Raw genomic sequence first — 22,386 nt, forward strand, 5'->3', positions numbered from 1 at the left:
AGCAGAATCGCATTCGTGCTCCGACTGCTCGTCGACTGCACGTAAAGAATGATCGAAGTGTCTGGCGGCGGGTTATACATCGTCATTGAAGCCGGGTGAGGGCGCCGGAAGGGAGCGGAAGGACCGAGCGGCGTCATCAGAAGAAGTAGAGAGCTGGCATGAGGGAGCAAAGCCACCACTGAACGTGACGTGCTCTGGCGTCACGAATTACCTGCGTACACGCGCGGCCACTCGCCCCCGAGCGGACGCTTTCCGGAGCGCCGCCAGAATGAACGACACTCGCGCCGGACGTGATCGGAGCGCCAACTCAGTGGCATACCACCGGGGGCGAACACAAGAAGCCCACGCGAAAGGCAGAAACGGAAAGAGGCGAAGCCAACGGGGTTCTGACCACGTTTCCGGCGAGGGCAGCAAAGCTGGCGCTAGTGAACGATCTTGCAAACGGATGTTATTCATCTTGCTGGTCTTTTAGACGTCGGACGGCGAACGGCGGCGCACGGCCTGGCGTCCTCCTGGTCTACAGCCACATGCTGAACGGGCTTTGCAGTGTTGAATCACGAAAGCGAAGGCATTCAATCTGCTCGTCAGCCCATTGCCCTACTCCGCACTCCATCCTGCTTCTATTCCCACTATGGCCTTCTTTTCCCAGTACGCTTCGTGGTAAAGGAACAGCTGCCAGCTGCCACATGAATAATGGTGTTTGGACTCAGAATGTAAAATGCAACTCCAGTATTCTGTACAGTGCACGTATAACTTTGTCATTCATGTGGAGATTGAGTTGCATGAGACAACCTCACACGAAGTATTCGTAAGGACGCAACTGGCAGCAATATTTCAGCAGTATGATTAAGCGCTACGAATAGTACTTGATGCTGAAGACATTTCTCACCACGTCGACCACTATCGTGCAGACACTGCAGTTACTAAAATGAACCTGTGGCCATCACGCCGGCGGAGCCCCTAATAAGCATGTTTCCCACAGTTTTCTGTTCATATGACTATGCTCGGAGCACCTCGTACCGAAGAAGCTGCGCTAGGGCTTGCAGCACCACCGTAAGCTATCCCAAGCAGTCGTTACAGCGACGTCGGTAGTATGTTGGGTTGGGGTTTAGAGTCTAACGTCCCCAAAGAAACTGAGGCTATGAGAGACGCCGTAGTGGACGACTCGGATATTTTGACTACCTGGAATTCTTTAACGTACACTGATATAGCACAGTACACGATAATGGCAGTGCGACGTATAAGTATTTTTTTTTGCAGCACACGTCGTTATTGCAGTGCTGAAAGATGTGCATGGCACGTGTTTTGTACACGCCGTTGAAAAGCGTTGCAACTACATACTTTCATCCCCTTGGACAGAGGTGGATTTTAGAAGTGAGAAAAAAAAAAAGCTTTTTCACTGCGCAAAGCAGCAAAAAAGTAGTAACATTTGATAGCGAAGAAAAAGGCACAAACCACTAAGCGATTAGCTGATAGTAATGAAATAAAAAGAAAAAGGGGATAACAAGGAAGAGGGAAACAGGGGAAAGAAGTACCGAAAATATGTTTTGAGCAGCCCATAGTACGCAGACACTTAAGAATTTCCTCTCTGAGCCCCATGGAAGGCCAAGTATGCATGAAAACACGTGTTTCGAAGTCTTGAACAGTTTCGAAATTTGCATGCATAATCAGAAGCGCTTCATCGTGCATGCTCGATCCATCATTGAAGACGTTTAGCGAAAGCAACGAGGGTGATGACACACTTGAGTATAGGGTTCGAAAAAGTTCAAAGGAACCGCTAATTAAAGGAAACTTGGAAATGAGAGGCACCTGCATGAGCTGACGCAAAGCGTGACATACGCGCAAAACAATGGCAGAAATGATTAGAAAATGTTAGGGAAACCATTCGGATGTTCGCAAACTTCAGGGGGCTATACCAGCAGCGCATATTTTCGGGCTACATGTAATGAAAAACTAATGACAGTGTGCTGAACGCAACTGGCGTTTCATGCATTTGAGTGCGCTAAAAATCACCTTTCGGGGCTTCGTATTTCTGTTTTCCGCTTGGGTGTAGACTAGCACACCGATGAAAATTTCCAGCCGGTTTTGGAACCGTCTCGAGGCGTTAGGACTACCCTCCTGTTGTTGTAAAAAGAAAACATAGTTCATCTGTCCGAAGCCTAGGTTGGCAGGTGGCAAAATGAAAGGAGAAAATTCGCCGCCCCATTCAGAGCAAACGCGGAGAGAAATGAGGAAAGGAGAAAGGGGAGACGAGAATGAGCGCACGAGCGGCAGGTCGTGGGGGAAGAGGAGTGTAGATGTGGTAACACGTGTCACAGCGTGATTGACACCCTCTATTCCACCATCACAGTCGAACATTCAGTCTGAACTAATCAGCGCGAGCGGCTGCTTTGTCCGCGGCAAATACCAGCGCTAAGTCGTACTGAACCGCACCAATAAGATTGATCGCGCATACGGTTATGTTTTTTTTTTCAGTTCGTGCTTCTGAATAAAGCTGCCTGTCGTTGACAAAGATGAGCTATGAAACATTATACTAGAATTCACCTCAGTTGCTGCAAGGCAAGCAACTCATAGCGGCTCCTTGATGTCTCGACGAGCTATTGTGTTCTAGCTCTTCTTTTTTTCTTTTTATTGCAATGCTAATAAGTGCGATCATAGCTGAAGCTTTGGTACAAGCGACATCTCCATATGGACAATACGCATGTTCTACGCCAGTCAAGATGTTTTCTTTGTTTTGTTTTTTTGACACAGTGCACGACATGAAGGGGAAAAGTGAGTTAAAATTCAAGGAAAAATTGAAGTGATCAGGGCTGGGCCTTTCAGTGTTGGTGGGAACAAAGGCTAACATAAAGCTGGGATCCACTTAAAAAAGCAGTTTCGTGTTTTCATACTGATTATACAGACAAAATACGAGAAGAGAAGTGGATCAATCTGGCTAATTTTCTAAAATGCGCAAATCGATTCCTCCGGTGCGTTTGCGAACGGTGTGATAATGGCAGCCTATGCTTAACTCTGCATTTTACTTTCGATATTTAATGTGTGGTGCCTAGCTCTATGTGCCGGTGCGTTTGGAAGCACAAGAAGCGATGCCAGCGAATCTGTTGCAGCTAGCAAGCCGCGAGCGTAATTCCAAAATCCACAAGACCTGTGCAAGCCAGCGACAAGGGAAACGCTTTACCATGCGCGTACTTCGACTCAACTGATGAAACGACGTGCGCAAGCAGAAGAAAGAGAAAGAAAAGAAGGGGTGATGTATGGTGGCGGCGGTATCGGCGGACACCGGGCGAAAGTCATTTATGCGCAGCGCTTGATAACCTGTTTGTATCGAAGGCAATAACGTCCGGTTTGGACACGTAAGTGCAAGGACAAAATGCGCGTGTACACATGTAAAGAACAAGGAACGGCGGTGCATCCAGGGGAAGTGTAGCAACAAAACATGCTCTTCCGCGCTCTTTCTTCCCGCTCATATTTTGCTTCGCGCTTTCGCGAGCGAACTCGCAACGTTCTCGGCGATATCTAGCAACATTTATCAGCCACGAAGGTGCCCGAGAGATACAGGCCATAGCCGGGGTGCACGTTGATCGATGCTCATAGGCGGTCGTCAGGCTTCACTCGCCGCTTCTTTTTTAGGTACCCCATTTCTTGCTGCATTGTCGTCCCGGCGAGAAGTTCAAAAATCTCTCTCTCTCTGCCTTGAACCCTTCTATTTCATTTTCTTCCCCAAACGCGCCCGCGGCTATTGAGTTCTTCAAGTTTTTCTTTCCCCTTTTCTGCCGTGCTTCCATTTCTTCCCTGGTTTCTTCTTTAGTCTTTCTGGTCCGCCTGCCTTTACAGTGCAGTTTTGTGCTTCGCTCGGGCCAAAGATCGATCCCGGTATAGCTAGTTGTCGTGATCGGAGCTCGTGAGGAACCTCGGCCTCGTTGCCGTAACCACCATTACCCCTTCCCTCTTTCCCGTCATACTGTTGATCTTACGCCGATGCGAACCTAATATTAATGCCTCACGCGCCGGCCTTCCCGCTACTCTCACTGCGGGACATCGCCCTTCCTCGCATGGTAATCTCCGGCGTTCCTCCCCGAAGGCATGTTTCATTCTATGCGTCGCCCTCGCAGATATTTGTTCTTGCTTTTATTTTTCTTGCCTGTGCTACGCGGAGCCATACCTTTTTCATCGTGCTGTTTTCCTGTTTGTTAGTTTTAGTCTGTCATGCCGCTATAGTGCACACAGGTCTAGTCAAGTTTGAGTACTAAATTTTCAGTATACATGATGGTGTCCACGATCAAAGTGTCATCATGACTTGTTTTTATAATTTTTACATATATCCGCTAGTATTTGAAAAAAACATCCCGCCAAATTTCATTCGCTATTTCGCTTTCAACTTTATGCGAGGATTAGTAGTTTTTTTTTTTTTTTAGACAAATGAAGTATTATGCACTATATTGCTGTTAGGACAGGTTATATATATTAACGTTGTTAACTTCTTCTTTTCGCATTATATTTATTTTCCTTTGCGTTGCCTGCTTTCCATTGAGGTTCATTTAGTTATTCTATGATAGCTTCGCTCTATATTGCTCAGAGATTAGAGCCCGGTAACAGCACTTGGTGTTGTGCTAATTCATCTTCCATGGTATTCCCATGAACTTGCGCAAAAGTATAATGAGCTAGATAAAAGAAACACAACTAGCACGTGTCGTCTTCCTAGTGCTCATCTAGTACGTTGTATGGCTTTTATTATTCACCAGGTTGAATGGTGCAAAATGAGGCATCTTTCCTTTTTTTTTCTTCTTCGGGAACTGACGTCCTTTACCGAGGAAGTCTTTGTCTGCAATGCTTTGGTTCGGCCCTCTCGATGTAATATTTAATTTATTTAAAAGTTTACATGTCTGTTCTAGTTCGTGCGTGTTTCTCTTTCACGTTTTTTGTGCATTTGATTTTTGTACAGAGCCTATCAGGTGCTCTTTATGTTGTCCTCGTCGCTAGTGAAATTTTCAGGCTTATTTATAAACAGAAGATAAACTTCTCCTTCAGTGACTTAACGCAGCTATGTATGAAGCGTAGCAAGAAATTTAGGTTATATGTAAAACAAAAAGTCAAAATTACGTAACATTTGGCATAATGCTGTCGTTAAGAATGCCTTCGGCCATACAGACGGCGCCTGTTTCGAATTTACAGTCACATTTGTGTCACTGGTACAGCGAACCTAAAGTTGTGTTATTATAGCGCCTATTCTTGCACAAAGTATTGTTTAATGTGAGGTAGCGTAAACTGTTTATGTTAGGACATTTAGGAAAAAGTAACCAAGAAAAAACGATGAGATGCGCTCCTGCACGCAGAAATATCCTACTGCTTATCATTCAGCAGATTCTCATAAAATACGCAGTAAGCAGGCCGTTTCTGGTAAAATAACTCCGTAGAAAAAAGCAATTATCCTAGGATATTATTTCCCCATTAGAACTTTGACTAGCTTTGTCCTCCCGTACATAAGCTGATTTAGGCTAATACGGTTGAAAGTGTGTGTATCTATATTCATTTTCGGTACACCGACAACGAGCGTCGAGAAATCATTCGATGAGTGAGCTCGGAGTGAGCTCTGACGGCTGCTTCTTCGTGCTGATTTCATGGCGCCAGATCCAGTGACTAGAGCTGGTCACGCGGGCTGCTCTGGCGACGATTGAAAGGCTCAGCGCTTGTGGCGATTCCAGGGACCAAGGTGACATGAACACGCTGATCCCCTCGGCGACATTCGTCATGCTGTAGACGTCTACATCAACGTCGAAGGAGGGACTCCACGAACACCTATGCGGAGCACGCTCAGACTGTTCCTTATTCAAGACATGACTGGAAACAAAGCAGTGATGTCAACGTCACATGATATTACATGGGCGATGAGTTGCTGGCGACGTAATGGTCACATGACACCGCACCGACATTAAATGCCACAACAGCTTAGAGTAGGAGCTTAAATTCTGAACCATAAAACAAATCAAGCATAGGAACCATTTTGTTAGCTGGCATAGTTGAGGTTCGAGATGTGATCTGCGCCGGCGGCGTTGACAGAGATGACTAGCTACTGTCACTCCTGAATGCTTGAGCCTTCTGAGTAACCAAGCGGGTTTGATGATTAAGCAGTAATTGGCGTTCATTAAAAGCAAACATTTGTACAGTATGATGTACACTGCACATGAACTGCGCTGAAAACACTAGGCTTGTGAATCTCTCTATAAAATTTCTTCCTCTGCCTTTCCAATTTAACATCTTAGGCTTTCACCAGGACATAAAGGAAGAAATTTAGTCAACCAATTGAACTGAGTATAAAATGAAATTCACTTACATTGCTTGCCTGCAACGTGCAGACAAGTAATAAAGTTAATTTGCCGCATTAGGAATATATCTTGTACTGTGGATTATCGCTACCCCACCTGGAAGATGCTTATGTACACACAACCTTTTTAGATCGGGCCAAGAGATCGCTGTCGTGGCGGGTCTGTGGTTATAGCTTTCGGTGGCTGTGCCCACGCTTGCAGGATTTAATGGAAGACAAAGTCGAGACTGTGTAGTTTAAGATCAGGGGAAGGCAAACAGTTCACCTATGAGTAAAATGCAGTAGGCATTGATGGAAACAGAGCGAGGTAAGGGTACCATATTAGTTAGGATAAGAAAAAACGAGAAACATATATTCGACGTGTCGTCTCATTATCTCCTGTCAGCGCAGTTCTCTTGCTCTGCTTTTGAGTCTGATCAACCCTTTTAATGCCTGCATTAAAGAAAAATAATGTTCAGCCCATTTGTTTGGATACAGAATGTTGAGCTTATTTTCGTCGACTTTCTCTGGTATTTATATCTCCTGAATATTTGCCTCAAGGATGATGGCCTTGACAGTATCGGAAATTAGACGGTACAACGCCGAGACGCCGAGAAGTCGTACCTCACTCGATCAATAGTATCTGCGTGTTGGTGGATCATGGCTGTCAGCCAGGAATGTCATTTTGTCCTAACCAAGAGTTCAATGGTGTAAGGGGCTGAAAGAAATTTAATTTCCTCGACTGTTAAGCTTAAGGTATTGATGTGCCAAAAAGCAAACATTGAGTGTATAAAACTTGCGAGCACACGAAAGACACACTGAAGGGCAGTTGCAGGTCTAGTTTTCCTCTTTGCTCTCAGAGTAAATTGAAAGCGCGTACAGAGGCGAGAAGGAGAAGAAAACGCGCGTATGAGCTCTTGAATCTGTCTCAAATGAGAAAATAAATGTTTAGTTTCATCTTTGAAGTGATATTACTTTTGTGACGTCTGCTTTGAATAACTTGCGATTTGTATCGAGCAAACCGTTTATATATACTGGGCTGCTTTTTGTTAGCACTGATATGTTGATAAAGAGCCCCATTTCGTCTAACCTATAATTATAATTTTTTCCGCTTTTGCAATTTTCATCATGCATATTTTATTTGAGAGTTTCATTCGCACGCTTCATACTTCTGAAAGCCGTGCAGTTAAAATAGCAAAAATATGAGCTCGTGACATTTAATACAGACGCGCATATTCGAGCTTTGGAGACCGGAATTTCTATTTATAAAAGCAGGCTGCATGAAAGGCGTCATGCGACTCTTATGCACAAGAAAAAGATTCATGCTGACAGGCGAGTTCATGTAGCAAGTTTTAACTACGTCATACATAGGTTGTGGGCAATAATTTGAGAAGCGTAGAAGCCTAATTTCAAAAATAATTGTTCACTTTAACTTAGCTGTATGCTTTAGTTATATGACTGCCGTGCATCGTTGCCTTTGCTTAGGCTTCAGATTCGAAATTTTAGCAAACGTGAAGAGAACGTAGAATCGTCGCATTTCTAAACACTTCACGAAGGTTTCTTTCGTAATACATGGTGTTCCGTCATGCTGTCCTAAGCTGTCCTATTCAAAGTTCAATCTTACGCTGCTAAACACTTCCGAGACCAGTGGGATTCTCATCAAATAATTGATAGCACAGACCATAAAGTCACTGTTTGTCTGCGTTAGCTAAATAAAAGTACATATGGCAGAGTTCCGAGAATTAGTCACAGACATAAGATTGCTTCCTAGTGCCAACCACGAGAATGGGCGTGGTCCTAGCAGCGAAGCAGTTGTCATTTCCGAGACCTCAGAGAGGCCAAGACAGGGCTTTTGAGCGATGGTCGAGTCACCAACGTCTTGATGACTTACACTGCCCCACCCATTTCGCATAAAGAAATTACAGACCCATTTCAGAGCTGCGCCGACGAGATCCACGCCGCGCTCATCATAATCTAAACTGGTCTACATTCTACTAGTAATTTCCTTGTGAGAGGCCTTTCATTATGGAGTAACCTTGTCGACGGCTTAGGAGTGATTCCGATATAGTTCAGATATATTTATTTTTATCCGTATTGCGTTTATTTAATTAGTCATCGTGAATCAAATATTAGGTGATATTTGTTTACACATGTCAAAACAACTCATCATAACTTGCAGCCAGTTTGTTCTGGTACTTGCCTTCCTTTTGCTATTAACTTATCTACACTATTAATATTATGGTATGTGCTTTTCGAAATACTAGCAATATTTAGATTTGTTGGTTCATAAGCTTGAGAGCTAAAGGTATCGACGGGGGCGAACAGGAGGGTCCTGGCGGTGGCGCGCGAGCAAATGAGTTTCAGAGGGCGCTTTGCAAAGGATTGGTGAAGTGGTGATGGGCGCGGCTGCTGTGAGGACAATACAAGGGTTACACAGATGATCAGCGGCCAAAAACAAGAAAGAAAGTGTGTGTTGTGTGTCAGCGAAGTTTGTTTGAAAAGGGTTTGAAGAAATTGAAATCTGAGTGGTGCTGTCTACTACGCCTGGGTTCTCCGGTTAAGAATGTGGATGTTTTTGTGTGCAGTACGTGTTAAGTAAAGCCAATTTCTGGACCAGTGGGTGCATTTCACAGAAAAGGAAATATTCCATACCGCGACAAATACGAATTTACAAATAGACACAGACAGGACTAGCGCTGTCCTGCCTGTGTCTATTTCTGAGTTCGTATTTTTAAGCGTTGTGGAATCTTTCCTTTTGCGTACGTATTGGGCTTCGCTGGCTAGGTTGAAAATTCTTGCCATTGCTGCTGAGCAGAAAGTACTACAAAAACTTCAGCAGCCGGTAAACAGTAACGTCCAACTTGGCTTTCGCCTTCACAATCTTGTATCTCCCGTAATATTTTCCCCTTATGAAGTTTAGCAGTCATATAACAATGTCCAGTGTTTATTTTTCGCTGCTTTGTGTTCTTCAATTCGTTGTAAAAAATAACGTGCCACATATTCAAAACACCGGATTGTATAATTTCTCCTCGAAACGGCCAGCAGTGCCAGTGACAATGAGGGTCAAAGACTTTCACTGCAGGTGTGTCTTGGTTCGGCAATAAGAAATTTAATTCTGTGTTCTTTTCATAAAACATACGAATGCTATCTGTATCACAAATGTCAGCAATTAGCTCTTTCCGATAGCTGTGCCATGCATTGCTGATCAATTTATTAGGCTTGCGATAAACACTGTGAAGTGACGCAACGAAGGCAAAACTCATAGACATCGCATATCTGGGAAAAGATATCCCCAAAAGTAAGCAGGCTTATGCTCCGATTTACGCTTTAAGTTAATAGTTCCTGATCAAACATGCACTTTTGTATATTCCAAGCGCCCCGAGTTTAATTGTACTGGACACTATTTCTATCCACCTTGTCGAGGCAAAATATTACTTCCTAGGAGGCCCTCTAACGCTGTCAAAGACGTCTGTTGCCTCGAAGGCAGTCTCGGTAAAAAATTTGGCGATGATTACGTTACTTAATAATGCAAAGTTTGATCGCGGCTCATCAGCTGTTTGACCTTTTCGATAGAATAAGGAAAACATTTTGAGCAAGACATGTATGTACAATTACAGATCCTTTTTTTTTTATTTTTGACACATATTCCTTCAAGAAACACTCCACTAACAGTTCTTGACTGTCATGAAGGAAGTTTTGTGGTCGTAGAATTGAAGTAAGCAAATAAGTTACCGGGAGGTTGCGGGAGGCAGGGCGTAGGCCCATGGGAACGCTGCGCGACGAACAGATAGCAGCGACTGACTGATGCCGCTGACGCCGGTAGCGAGTCAAGTCAACGTGGCTCTGCATTTCCGCTTGGGATGAACGCACAGTGATTCACTGGTACCTAGCCGGTGCTTCGGCAACCGCAGTACACCATCGCAAATGATGGCGGCAGGAGCGCGCGCATCATTCGGAGAACACTCGTGGTCTCCGCCACGGAAGAAGAGGGAGAGAGGGGGGAGGGGGGGTAGGAGCGCGCGCAGCTCCTGCTGCGGAGCTGGTTACAAGGGCCAACGTCGACGGCAACGACGACACGAAACGCAGCAACGGGCGCCAACAGCTGCGCTCTAAAAACATAGAGAGGTTGGAAGCTGCGGCACCGAATGTGAAGCGGAAGCTTTGGCTGCGGCGACCGACCGTTGCAGTGTTCTGTCGTACGCATCAAAGTTTACCGGTGGTTTATGCGGAACCCACGTTTATACCATGTGCATGCGATGCCGGCAGGTGCTTTCCTGCTTCACTCGATGAGCCCTCTGCGGCGGCGCGACCATGCGCAGATCGGAAACTATCCTTCTCCTCTCCGTGCCGTTCTGTGCACCTCCTTGAATGCCGCTACCCTCCTCCTGTTCTCTGTGGCGAGCACCACGTATCCAACAAGTCACTGGTTGACCCACAAGCGTTTCGCGCATGCGCAGTGAGACGCATAACGAGCACGTGGCGTCATGAGTCGGACCAAGCAGTCGAAGCCGGCGGAACTAAAGACAACACCTGTGAAACGGCGCAGCTAATTGCCCTGGTTACGGTGCACGCGAAACTTTGGCCTTGAAAAAGCACGGCGAAAATTGCGCCTACTAGCTTGGTTTTGTAGCTGCCGTAGCAAAATGTTTACAGATCTTGTTATTTAGCCACGCATTTGTACACGATTATGGCCCGTGCAACGTATGTATGTACGCATCGGCGAAGCTCACGCACAACCCGCTGGCGCCAGAAAAGTGTATACCAGAAAATGCTTGCCTATCACAATACCAAACACGTGAGAACACGTAAGGCACCACAATCATAAAGCTTTGCGAAGCAAAAAACAAAATCAGGAAAAGTGTGAAGCTGGCACGCAACAGCTAAGTTCCACTAACGTTTAAAGGCGCTGCAATTCCTGCTTGAAACTATATGATTTCAAGGAAGTCGGCTTCAAAGAGCTAGGCGACGACGATGGGAGTAAAATATTCAATAGTACACCGGTAATCGAGGAAGCATGCAAGAAGGCGATGCTGAAGCAAGTGGAATCTGTGGAGAGAAGGGGCAAACATTAGTGGCGCATGTAACATATTCAGCGTTGGAGAGAAGCGAGCGGCAATAACTGCCTGTGACCCGCGGTACGATACTAAACATGAAATCATATCATCGCCAAATTCCTGTAAAAAGTGATGGAAAGAGAACCGCCAACGAATCTTAGCTGAAGCGCAAGCCAGAAAGCATGAAAATATCAAGAACATTAGCAATAGTCCCTCGAGAAAACCGGGGCGCGACGGCGTAAAATGAAGCATGCCTTGGAGTCCCAAGTGAAAACAAAAGATAAATATATCGGTGGTGAGCCATTACAACGTACGAATACAGTCGGACGCAACTTCCGGCTGCAGTAACCGACAGAAACAATTCCTCCGTGACCGAAGAGAGTTCGGTTTTAAGGTTTCATAAATATCTAATAAAACCTAACTATAAGACTAAATTGAAATCTGTACACGTTCGGTGCTTTTGGCTTGTATGGTACAGACAAGTATCAAAATAGAATTTTGTATAGTGTTCTGGCGGAATAATACACACGCCAAGTGCTACAGCCCTTAGTTAGCAACTGCTAGTTTTTGAAATTGTATCCTACTTAAAGAGATTTTGCTAGACTTACAGCTCCAGAGCCCTAATGTGGCGTCACCATTTTTATTGTATACTTTTATCTACTACACCAGCCGGGCAAGCGAGACTTTTCATATATTAGTTTCTGCTGTGCGGAAGTGTAATGTTGAAAGCATGTAGCCCACATAAAACTATATATAGCGAGCCCACAGAAGTATTATCTTATTGAACTTAGTTGGGCGCTGGAAATTTTTAGAAATAGACAAATGCCTGCGACTCAAGTGAATGAGATTTCCTTTCAAGTGTGGGCTACTTGGCGTGCTCAACTGTGGCAAGCCTGCATCTGTCACAGGGTGAGTGCTTGCATTTTTGATAAAATGACACCTTTGTCACACAGGAAAAAAAATAAAAGGCATAAAAAGCAATACAGAGAAACAGAACTTTGCTTTCCCGAGAAAAAAAAAGCGAAGCACTATTTGCAAAAACAAAATCTATAAATAGACAAAACTTAGGCCAAGAAAAACGAGCCAATAGAACGGCGCATATCAGTATGCTTTGTCACACGGCGGGTGGATGTCACTTTTTTTTCTTTTTATGCTTCGCTTCCTCGGCATGGCGGCTCTCCTGTAGAAGCTAACTGCAATAAAACAGAGTGGAACCCTCTTCATCGATCTTTAGGTGGCAGACCTGTCAGCACTACGACTATTATTGGGGCCGCTATGCCGGTCCCTGAACCCTCGCTGCGAACGAAAGCACGTGACGGCTTGAGCGGTCTGTCCCCCGCTTTCATCCCCTTACGATGTAATTTTTGTTCTGTGCCAAGGAAATAACAGGTTTCTTTCAGCGCCCCTTACTTCCTGAGGCCTGTGCAATAGTATCGCGCACCGACGGCTTGCACTTGTGTCCCCGCCTTCTCCTTGCCGATTCAGTCAGCGTTGACCTCACTTAGTTTTTTACCTTTGTATCGACTAACGGGCAGAAAATGCAGTAAGCGGCCTGGTGAAGAGGGCTTCATTTTTTTCCTCTCGTTGTGTCTGCCTACTGTGGCGATGACACACCACTTACTTTCTTTGAGTGTCCGTACTAAAACAGGCCAGGAAGAACGCATGGTTGCGGCTTTCGGGTTGTTCGAAATTGCTTAACGGTTATTCACTAATGGTTCATTCTTTGCTCGTAGTAGGTGTCCGCTGAGCAGCTTCAATATTAGCGTCAATCCCTGAAAGCAGTGAGGGTCCATTTGCCTTGCTCTACCTTTGAATACTTTGCTGTGATCACGGGCGCGAAGTAAACAAAAATGTTCTTTGAACAGTGCGCACATGTGAATGAAATAATGCAATAGTTAGCCTTTTCAAAAGATAGCGCATTAGGCTCTTTTGAATGGCACAGAAATGGGCTCCATTCAATTGCCTCCAAGCTAGAGATAGGAGGCTCAGATATACATATTTACTATGTCCATATAGAGCTCGCAGTGTAGCAAACATGGTGAATCGATAAAGCATCGATAGTGTGCATTTGGTAAAACCTGCGCTATTTTTTCAATCCTTCTTCCCAAAACCATCTTGTCTATTTTTATATTCTTTTTTTTCGCTCGCTTACCTGGAACACATTTTAAACCGGCATAATATTATAAGAGCTCTCAAATTAGTATTCAAAGATCATTAAGAAGTTTTGTTTAAAAGCTAAAGTATAATTGCATCCGGGTTTATTATCAAACGTAGCTAGAGTACATACTCATCGAAACAACCGTGACTGTCGCTAGAAAACAAACAATAAAAAGTAGCCAAGCAGAGCGATCTAGAGCAACCTTATTATCTCAAACTGCCCTGGAGGGAAAATATCGCTGGCTTCTTTTTTATAGAAGGCCTGATCAACTAATGGCATTTTATTACAGGATTGTTTCGGTAAAGATAAGCTCGTAGAAGGCTACTGGCAAACTGTCGTTGTCCGCTTAGCCGCTTAGTGATGTTCGGGACAAAATTTATGCAATGTTGAAAGGCTTTACATGATTGGAGTCAATCAGCGTGAGAAACCCAGACAGTGGACGTCAACTTATTTTTCGGGCACTTCTGAAAAAGTGGCCATTGTTCGGTCGCTATTTCTTACCGCGAGACTGTGTTGAATGCGCTTATAGGCCTGTTTCTGCTTCCTAAAAGGCACGAATCGGGCAAGGTATTTAGCATTTTTAAGCTGCCAGCAGGACAAGTGGAGTCCCCACCACCGTCCATCTATCATTATTTGTGTAGCTATACATTACGATGCAATCAGTAAACGAACTTGAACTAGAAATGAATTTGCAGCCAATAAAGGGGATAGGATAGACTATAAACGAAATAATAAAGGGGGAGTTGGGCATTGACATGGTGTAAAGGAGGCTATGGCATCGGGCAATATTGGTTGAGTTTCCGCACAAGACAGTGCAATTAATTTTTTGCTCCTGAAATGTGTCACTTATGTAGCAAATATGTTAAATAAAATCAAGTTGCATCTTGGAAATTTTTATGTTAGGGATTGCCATATCATGGTGGTGGCTCAAAAATGCTTGGATGACTAGCATTCGAGCCCTAGTTTTTCTCATTGATGCTAAGCAAGCGTATCTTCCCCGTTAAAATACATTAATCCGCTCAGCCTTAGTTTCAATACGCAAAAAAAAAAAAAAAAAGAAGAGCTAACGTAAAGCGGTTTTCATCGCTTCTCGTAGCCAACCAAGCAGTGAGCGTTGGCAGTTTTGTATAGCAGGTTACGCGATGATAAACGTATTTTGTTAAAAGAAGTAAATTGTAGGCTGTTTTAGTTATCTTATTTGCGCCGTAAAACAGCCGTGCACATTTGGTGGCCCCAATAAGGTGGCTGCTGTGAGGTGCTATATATTGAGCAATTTTATTTTTGCGCTTACTTCTGCAGTGCGCGCATTTCCGAAGCGGAGCAGCATACGCGAAGCACGTCACAAATATCTGAAAGTTTTCCTGGTTAAAAAGCAAGATTCCTTCCAAGAAAATTAGGTTTGAGCAAAGCGCCAGTGTTCGTGCTAAAATAGTTTACTAATATTTAGGCAATTTTTCACCACATGCTTTTCGACTTTACCTGTTACTAACATAAAGTGTACTAAAAAAGTGCGACGCATAAATGCGTCGCTAAGAAGGCAGTCTCTTTAGAAGCGAAGAAGGCATGCGTGCTTCAATATACGCCCTGCTTTGTTATTTTCATCGCATTTTCTTTAGCTGTGCGCTATCGGCAGTGATCTTTTTTAGATTGCTTGGAAGAGCGGGCTCGTTCAAATCTTCGTCACGGTATTAATTTCGCATAATTTCGAAGCATTTTCACTTCAGTTCTTTACATTAGTATCTCTTATTCTCATGAAATAATCCGATATGCGTTATCTTAAAAACACACAAGTCAAATCTTGACCGGCAAAAAACTGGCAGGAGGAAAAAGTTCACACCAGTTAGGATCGATATTTTAAAACTGCAATTTTTGCAGGAGTAGTTACATGAGATTACAGCTCCAAAACATGGTAGTTGGTAATAATGGCTGAAATAAGAACTAAAACTATACATCACTTCGGAGTATAAGTTAGTTAATGAATGCAAGGAAGACAAATTTTTATTCATTTTATCACAGGAAGCTTAAACGCTCACATTGTTTTTTTTTTTTTTAATATTATTGCGATTAGGTAGAATTGTACGTAAAAAAAAAAAAAAGCTTTCTGGAAAATTTATAATCTTTTAACATCAATTTAGACTCCAGGACTGGGACGTTTTGCTCACTAGTAGGCAATAAATTCATCCGTATCACCTGCCTAGGCATCCCGCGAATCCAGAGTGAATGACATGTAAGAACGCAAATGTTATGGTACCTTTGTTTTAGAGAACTTCTTTCACGTACAATGGGTACAAACCACAGCACTGATTCATATACACGCTGATTACTAAGCACACAATTTAGTACCGCCTATCCTCTGTCTTCAGTTTTCATCTGTAATTTCTGTAGGAAGTATGCAGGCTTATTTGTTTTAACCTTCTAGACTATACGCTTGTACGGACAAATTATCGTGGTAAGATGGTCCTGCCATGAAAAAAGAGCAAAAAAACGCCTCCTTTATTGATATGACGCGACATATTTAATGGCGCCCATCTGAGGCTGCCTTTATAACTGCACATTTGCCTACATGCACTTTCCTACTACAGTAATCAATAATTTCTAAATTTGTGCCTCGGTAGTCGCTTAAATAGTAATGAGCATACAATCTTTAGATACAACTTTATGTGCAAGACCATCTGACACACATATTAAGCCCCGCTTTAACCAATACGCAAGAACGTATCTTCGCAGCCTACCAGTGGCGTGTCTAACACTAAGGGATGAGTCGTCGCTCGATTAGACTTCGCACCGACAATGGTGGCATTTCTTCTATGTACCAATACTCCTCTTTGCACAGTAAATCTGTTTCATGTCACAAAGCTAACCGAAGAGGCTTCTAGGACAATATGACGGTACTTTTGCCCCGTCAGGCAGAGTTCAAGTTCATCTGCCCTTTGCCCCCTATATCCGAGACATTGTCTGAATAAAAAAATGACTTGGCGAAAGATGAAAGTTTCTTCTCAGCTTTCGCCCAGTCCCAGAAATGAGCCATGCGAAAGAATCTTGGCAAAAGCTTTGAAATCACTAGAGACGTCACTGCCAAGGCGAAAATGCAGCTTTCAGGTCTACTTCTGTTGTGCTTATTTTCAACGTTGCCGTAACAGCTATATTTAATACATTTGAACATATCGGTCTGATTATATCCCAGCTTTTTTATATTTGCGGCTATGTTATGGGTAGCATGTGAATTAAATGTTGGTGCAGTAGTAATGTTGTATTACAAGTTAAGATATGTACCGCCAAAACACGGATTTGGAGGAGCTCTGGGAATTCAAATAGTATGAAACCTGTTTGAAACCTGTTTGAAACCATACCATGCTCGTGATGTGTAGGAAAAGTCTATTTCTCTTTTAAGTGACAAAAAAAGAGAGGTTTAACATGGGTGAGCCTAGTATAACGGGCAGAAACACCAGATTGGTGCAGTTAATTTTCGCAGATGATAGATGTAGGCGACGTTGACGGTGTTTTCTCTTCCCCTGTTGTTCACGGCCTTCGAGGAGGGGGGGGGGGGGGGGGGGGATGATATTTGAGCTACATATTTAAGGGTAGGATACGATCTCATTAGCAGCTCTTTTGCATATCCCAGCTCCGGTGCTTGAAATTTGATACCTTTTTTTCTGATTCTATTATTCGACACATAATAATTAGCATACAGCATAGCCTATTAGATTCTATGAAGGACTATCAGATGTAGATATATAGCCCCAATTTACCCAAGCCACACGAATGCGCCAGCGTGGACTAGGAGCGACATGTGTAACTTAGTGTCTAAGCATGCGAAAATGATTTGCATATGTTATCCCCCCCGCTCAACGTGGAAGCTCGGGCTGGTAGCGGCTACTAAATCGGGAGGAGCTCAATGATCAAAAGTTCAAGATCGTGGCTTCACAAGTACCACCTCTTCAACCGAATTACCATCTTCAAAAGGTGCCTTCGCACAAATAAACACTTTCTTTGACATCTCGCTTTTAGATGGAGAGGAAAAGCAGGACACCCGTGCGCTGTGCGGTGTCAGTGCACGTTAAATAACGCCAGGCGGTCGAAATTGCTCCGTAGCCTTCCACTACGGCATTTTTCATAACCTGAGTCGCTTTAGGACATAAAACCCATAAGCCTAACCAATCATTTCTATCTGGTTTCATATTTTCTACTATAGGAAACGTTTTGAAACGGTGAACATCGTTCGTGCGTGTTGCTGGCGCCGCCGTTACCACGAGGCTATCATTTTCGTCGATTGTGTCAACGTTTTGAAGCCGACGGCAGCTAAATAGTAGTTTACAGTATTAAGTCAATTAGCCGTTAGATCACTTCGCATTTGTATTGTGCAAGTTGTCTTATAGAAATATTAGCATACTATATAGAATCTATAGAATCTATAGTTACAGTTCATGACTAACCTACTGAGGTGAAATGCTTTTGGCGATCTCAGAAAATCATAATATTTTCTGCGGCCTCGTTTTTGTGAACTAAATGTACTTGAGAAAAAATGCTACTGCTTTCTTCAGCAGTTGCATTTGTTTTCTTGTTTTAGATTAGCGTCTCATTCCGCATTGAGTATGGTGTCGAGCTTTATTTTTATTTTTTTTTCCACCACATCCTTCCGTCATGGTTTCCTGCGACTCACGATAAGTAAAATGTTGAGACGGCAGGGACAAATCTTGCCAGTTGCGAACGTGAAAACGCTTGCGGATACCTCTGCGTGAACAGCTGGTGAATCCCGTCCATCATACGTGGCTCTGAGAGTGTGCAGCTTGCGAGTTTCCAGACGTGAGGAAATTTTTACACATCTATCATTGTCGTGACAGTCGGGGCTACGCCAAATCTATTGTCCAACTTTATTGCTGTTTAACGCACGTGCCTCCTTAGTGTGGAGGTCGCGAAGGTCGCATCGCGACACATGGGACTCAAATTTGATGCCAATTTTAACAAAAGCAATTTTCTCAATCGCGCATTTAATTTAATCAATCGTCCCTTGAATGTTTCTTGAGAAGTCAGGCCCCATAAAGTGCTGCGTCAACTCGGACGTCAAGGTGGAATCTGATCTGTGGTGAAGGGCGTGAGAAAACACCCCCATGTAGGTAATCTGTATTGGAACATCTGCTTATTTAGAACGAGATGTATAAAGCAATCGCGTTAAATGCCTTGCAAATCCAGCTAGGGTGTTTTAAACTTTAAATGGCTTGCAAATCCAGCTAAGGTGCTTTAAAATTTAAATGGCTTGCAAATCCAGCTAGGCAGTTTTGTCCTGCCGGGATGGTGCAGTGGTAAGACGCCCGACTACTGAGCCGGAGTTCCCGGGTTCGAACCCGACCACGGCGGCTGCGTTTCGATGGAGGCGAAACGAAGTGGCGTCCATGTGCTGAGCGATGTCAGCGCACGTTAAAGATCTCCAGGTGGTCGAAATTACTCCGTAGCCCTCCACTACGGCTCCCCTCTTTCCCTCCGTCCACTTTCACTCCCACCTTTATCCCTTCCCGTACGGCGCGGTTCAGGTGTCCACAGAGCAAATGTGACAGATACTGCGCCTTTCCCTTCCTGTGAACCGATTACTTTTTTATCCTATAGGCCTTTAAAGCGTGCTTTACGTTTTTACCAAAAGTACTGCAACAGAGCCAACATCACAAAACAAAGGCGTACAATAAATTTTGGAAGACGAGTCATTCTAGGGTCGGACTCTTTTGCTAAAAGGCCACTGACGCAGTTTATAAATTATTATTATTCTCAAGACATGGCGCCTCGCTGTCGCATTAAGGGCCATAATATATTATAAAATGCAAAGCGCGTTGAGCGGAACTGCGCGGACGCAGGGTTATTATTAAAGTAACCTATGCACTATGAACACCACTGACTAGCAAACAACGACACAATAACTGCATTTTGCCAATATTAAATCATATCAGTGTTTCTTCTTGTCAGCTACGTCCGTACCACAAGGGCATGCAGCACACGCCTTGTAAATTCCGGCTATATTGTCCCAGTCGCAAATACTTCTAGATCACACTTGTACACTAGCCAGCCCTCTTTTTAAAATATTGTTTCAAATCTTTCTTTTTCTCCTAAACGAACATCTCGCAAAAGGTATTGTTGAGCTCTCCCGCTTTTGAAAATTATTAGTTTAGTTATGCTTATCTTGCACTTAATTAGCTACCTGTACACTAAGAAAGGCTGTCAGGCATGTTGGAGACGGAGAGATATGAGAACACTCTATTTCGCACCAGCACGTCGTATAAATTACAAACACCCCTTATGAAAAATGCTTAGAAACTTCTCGTGATAATATAACCACCATGAAAAAAAGAGCGCAAGACGAATGCTAGATGACAGCTTAGTTTGAGTGGTCGTAAAAGTCACCAAGGTCGGACTAAAAGGCGCTGTACATTTTTTTCTGCTTTTGATGTAAAACTTGGCCGGCAACGCTTTCCACAATTTGTGAAGGCCGTGACCATAAATGCTGTGTGGCTACTTATATTTATGCCACCCTTCAAAAGTTACAGCTCTACGGCGAATACATCATGGCACAATTCCAACATCTCATCCATGGCATAGAATCGTTTTTATTCCAGAGAGTTAGGAACCGTGAAAGGGACATTATCTATGGCTGTTAATTTCAAGGTGAAAACAATATATTTGCCGGATGTTATTTTTATTGACTTCATGAGACGAAAATAAAGTGTCTTCTTGTTCGCATAATGTAGTTGGCAAGCTTTATTGCCTTCCCATATTTCCCATTCAAGTGAATGTTGTCTATCGATTTGTTCCATATCATAAAAAAAATAGTCTAGAGTACGCAAAAACCTTTTTTAGTGTTATCAAAGTTTTTGCGACCCATTTGTCCACAAGGTTTTTATAGCATGTTCAGTGCCCAAACTAACCTAACTAGATTTTACCACTTGTAAACCGCATTGCAGAAGAAATTGAATCTCAATGGCATTGGTTCAAATATTTCATACTAGATCCGTGCTGAAACTGGGAGGCGTGATCGGTGCGAAGAGGCGTCATGCAATCTTTATGAATATTTCTCATTAACGTTAGTGTTTGTCAAGCTTTAAGCGAAAATTACGTGTCTGGGAAGACTGACAGGTGATTTTAAGGGACGTAGAAGATACTCTAGAAATCTGCACGCGCAATACATGCTCGTAGACTCTAATCTATTACGCAACAGCATTGCAGTATAAAAACCAATTTTGCTATTTTGCTGACATCATTTCTAAATACTGATGGCAGTGGGTGGGCCCGCATGCATACTCAACTTGATCTTTATTTGAAGACGCTGCCTTTACCACAAAACTCGACATACTTTTAACAGCAATAGGGTGCGCTAATATGGATGAGCGAACCATGAACATGGCGGAAGTCAGTAAAATTACTGATTCTATGGCTCATACGTTTCTGCGTTTTACGCAACGTGGGAAATCAAGGTGCTGTGTGGGGTCCTAAACGTGCCGTAAAATTTGACTAAAGTCGGTTTAACTTTGGTTCCGTTTCTTTTTCGTTATGAAACACCAAACAACCACAAAGCACGGTCTGTGTGCAAAATAAGCTTTTGTGGCCGCATTAACGTTTCATACATAAATGATTAAATTGGAAAGAGCAAAGGGCAAGCAAACATGACAGTTGAGCATACATTATGTACTAACTTGATTATTTCTTTCTTTTTTCGTTTTGGCGGGAAGTCGCCTTCCGCACATTCTCCTGTGTACACTACGAAGCACACCCACTATATCTATGCGCCAGCTTTGCAGATGGCCTTGGCCACTGGACGCACGCACAAAACAACTCGACTCAGGCGAGACAAACGATCTACTCGTTGCCTACGCCAATTTGAGATCCTGCGAATGAGGAAAAATCGGAGTGCTTACAACTCTTGCGTCTGCACCAAGAGAGCACTCGGTCGCACGCCTTGAAGTTCGTCGGAAAGATTTTTTTTTCTCCTTATGAAGTCGAAATAGTTGCTGGAATAGCTCTCCAGACAAGCAGAATGCATTCTCGTAAACCGTCATTTCTCGTTGCTAGAACCGACGTTGCCGACAGGGCACCAAAGTCGGCATTAAATTACGGACACCCAGCGCCATTTTCGCTGTACAACATAGTCTAAAAAAGCAGAAAGAATTGATTTTGTAGCGTCATCTCTATTCTTTTTTTTTCGCCTCCAAGATGCAATATCATCCTCCCATGACAGACCTTTTCAAGATGGCCATGGTGACTAATAGGAGCGAGCTTCTTAGAGTGCTCTAAGTATGGAGGCGGTATAGAGAAATTAGTAGTTGGGCTCGTGGACTGCATGCCTTTCCCGTGCCTGACAGCGATCTAAGGCAGATGAGTTTTACATATAAGGTACTGGCGGCGGTAGGTAATTGTGGAAAGCAATTTTATAAAATGATGACTCTTTTTCTAACACAAAATGAGCATTACTGTCGCTGCCTACACGAACAATTTCCTGCGGAAACACAGTTGACCCTAATGTGGCGATAAATATTCCTGGCTCTTGTGCAAATCCTGCCTCATTTTTTTTTTTTCTATTCTGCTCACAGGCAAATTTTACTGTGGGAAAAAGTGAAATGGTTTGGGTTTGAGAGATTTAACGTCCCAAAACGTATCAGGCTGTTAGGGACGCTGTAATAGAGTGCTTCGAAAAATTCACTACCAGGAGTTCCTTAACGTGTCCTCCCATTACACACTACATGGGCTCCTTGCTCTTTGCCTCCATAAAAAAAGCTGCTGCCGAGGTCGGGATGTGATCCATCACCTTTCGGTAGAGCAGTTCAGGGCCCTAGCCACTGAGCCACTGCGTCGGACAAAAATGAAGCACAAATCAGTTTTACGGATATCTATACGGT

Source organism: Amblyomma maculatum, chromosome 6 (genome assembly GCF_055883805.1).
Source record: "Amblyomma maculatum isolate TAMU_Amacu chromosome 6, ASM5588380v1, whole genome shotgun sequence".
NCBI classification, from domain to species: domain Eukaryota; kingdom Metazoa; phylum Arthropoda; class Arachnida; order Ixodida; family Ixodidae; genus Amblyomma; species Amblyomma maculatum.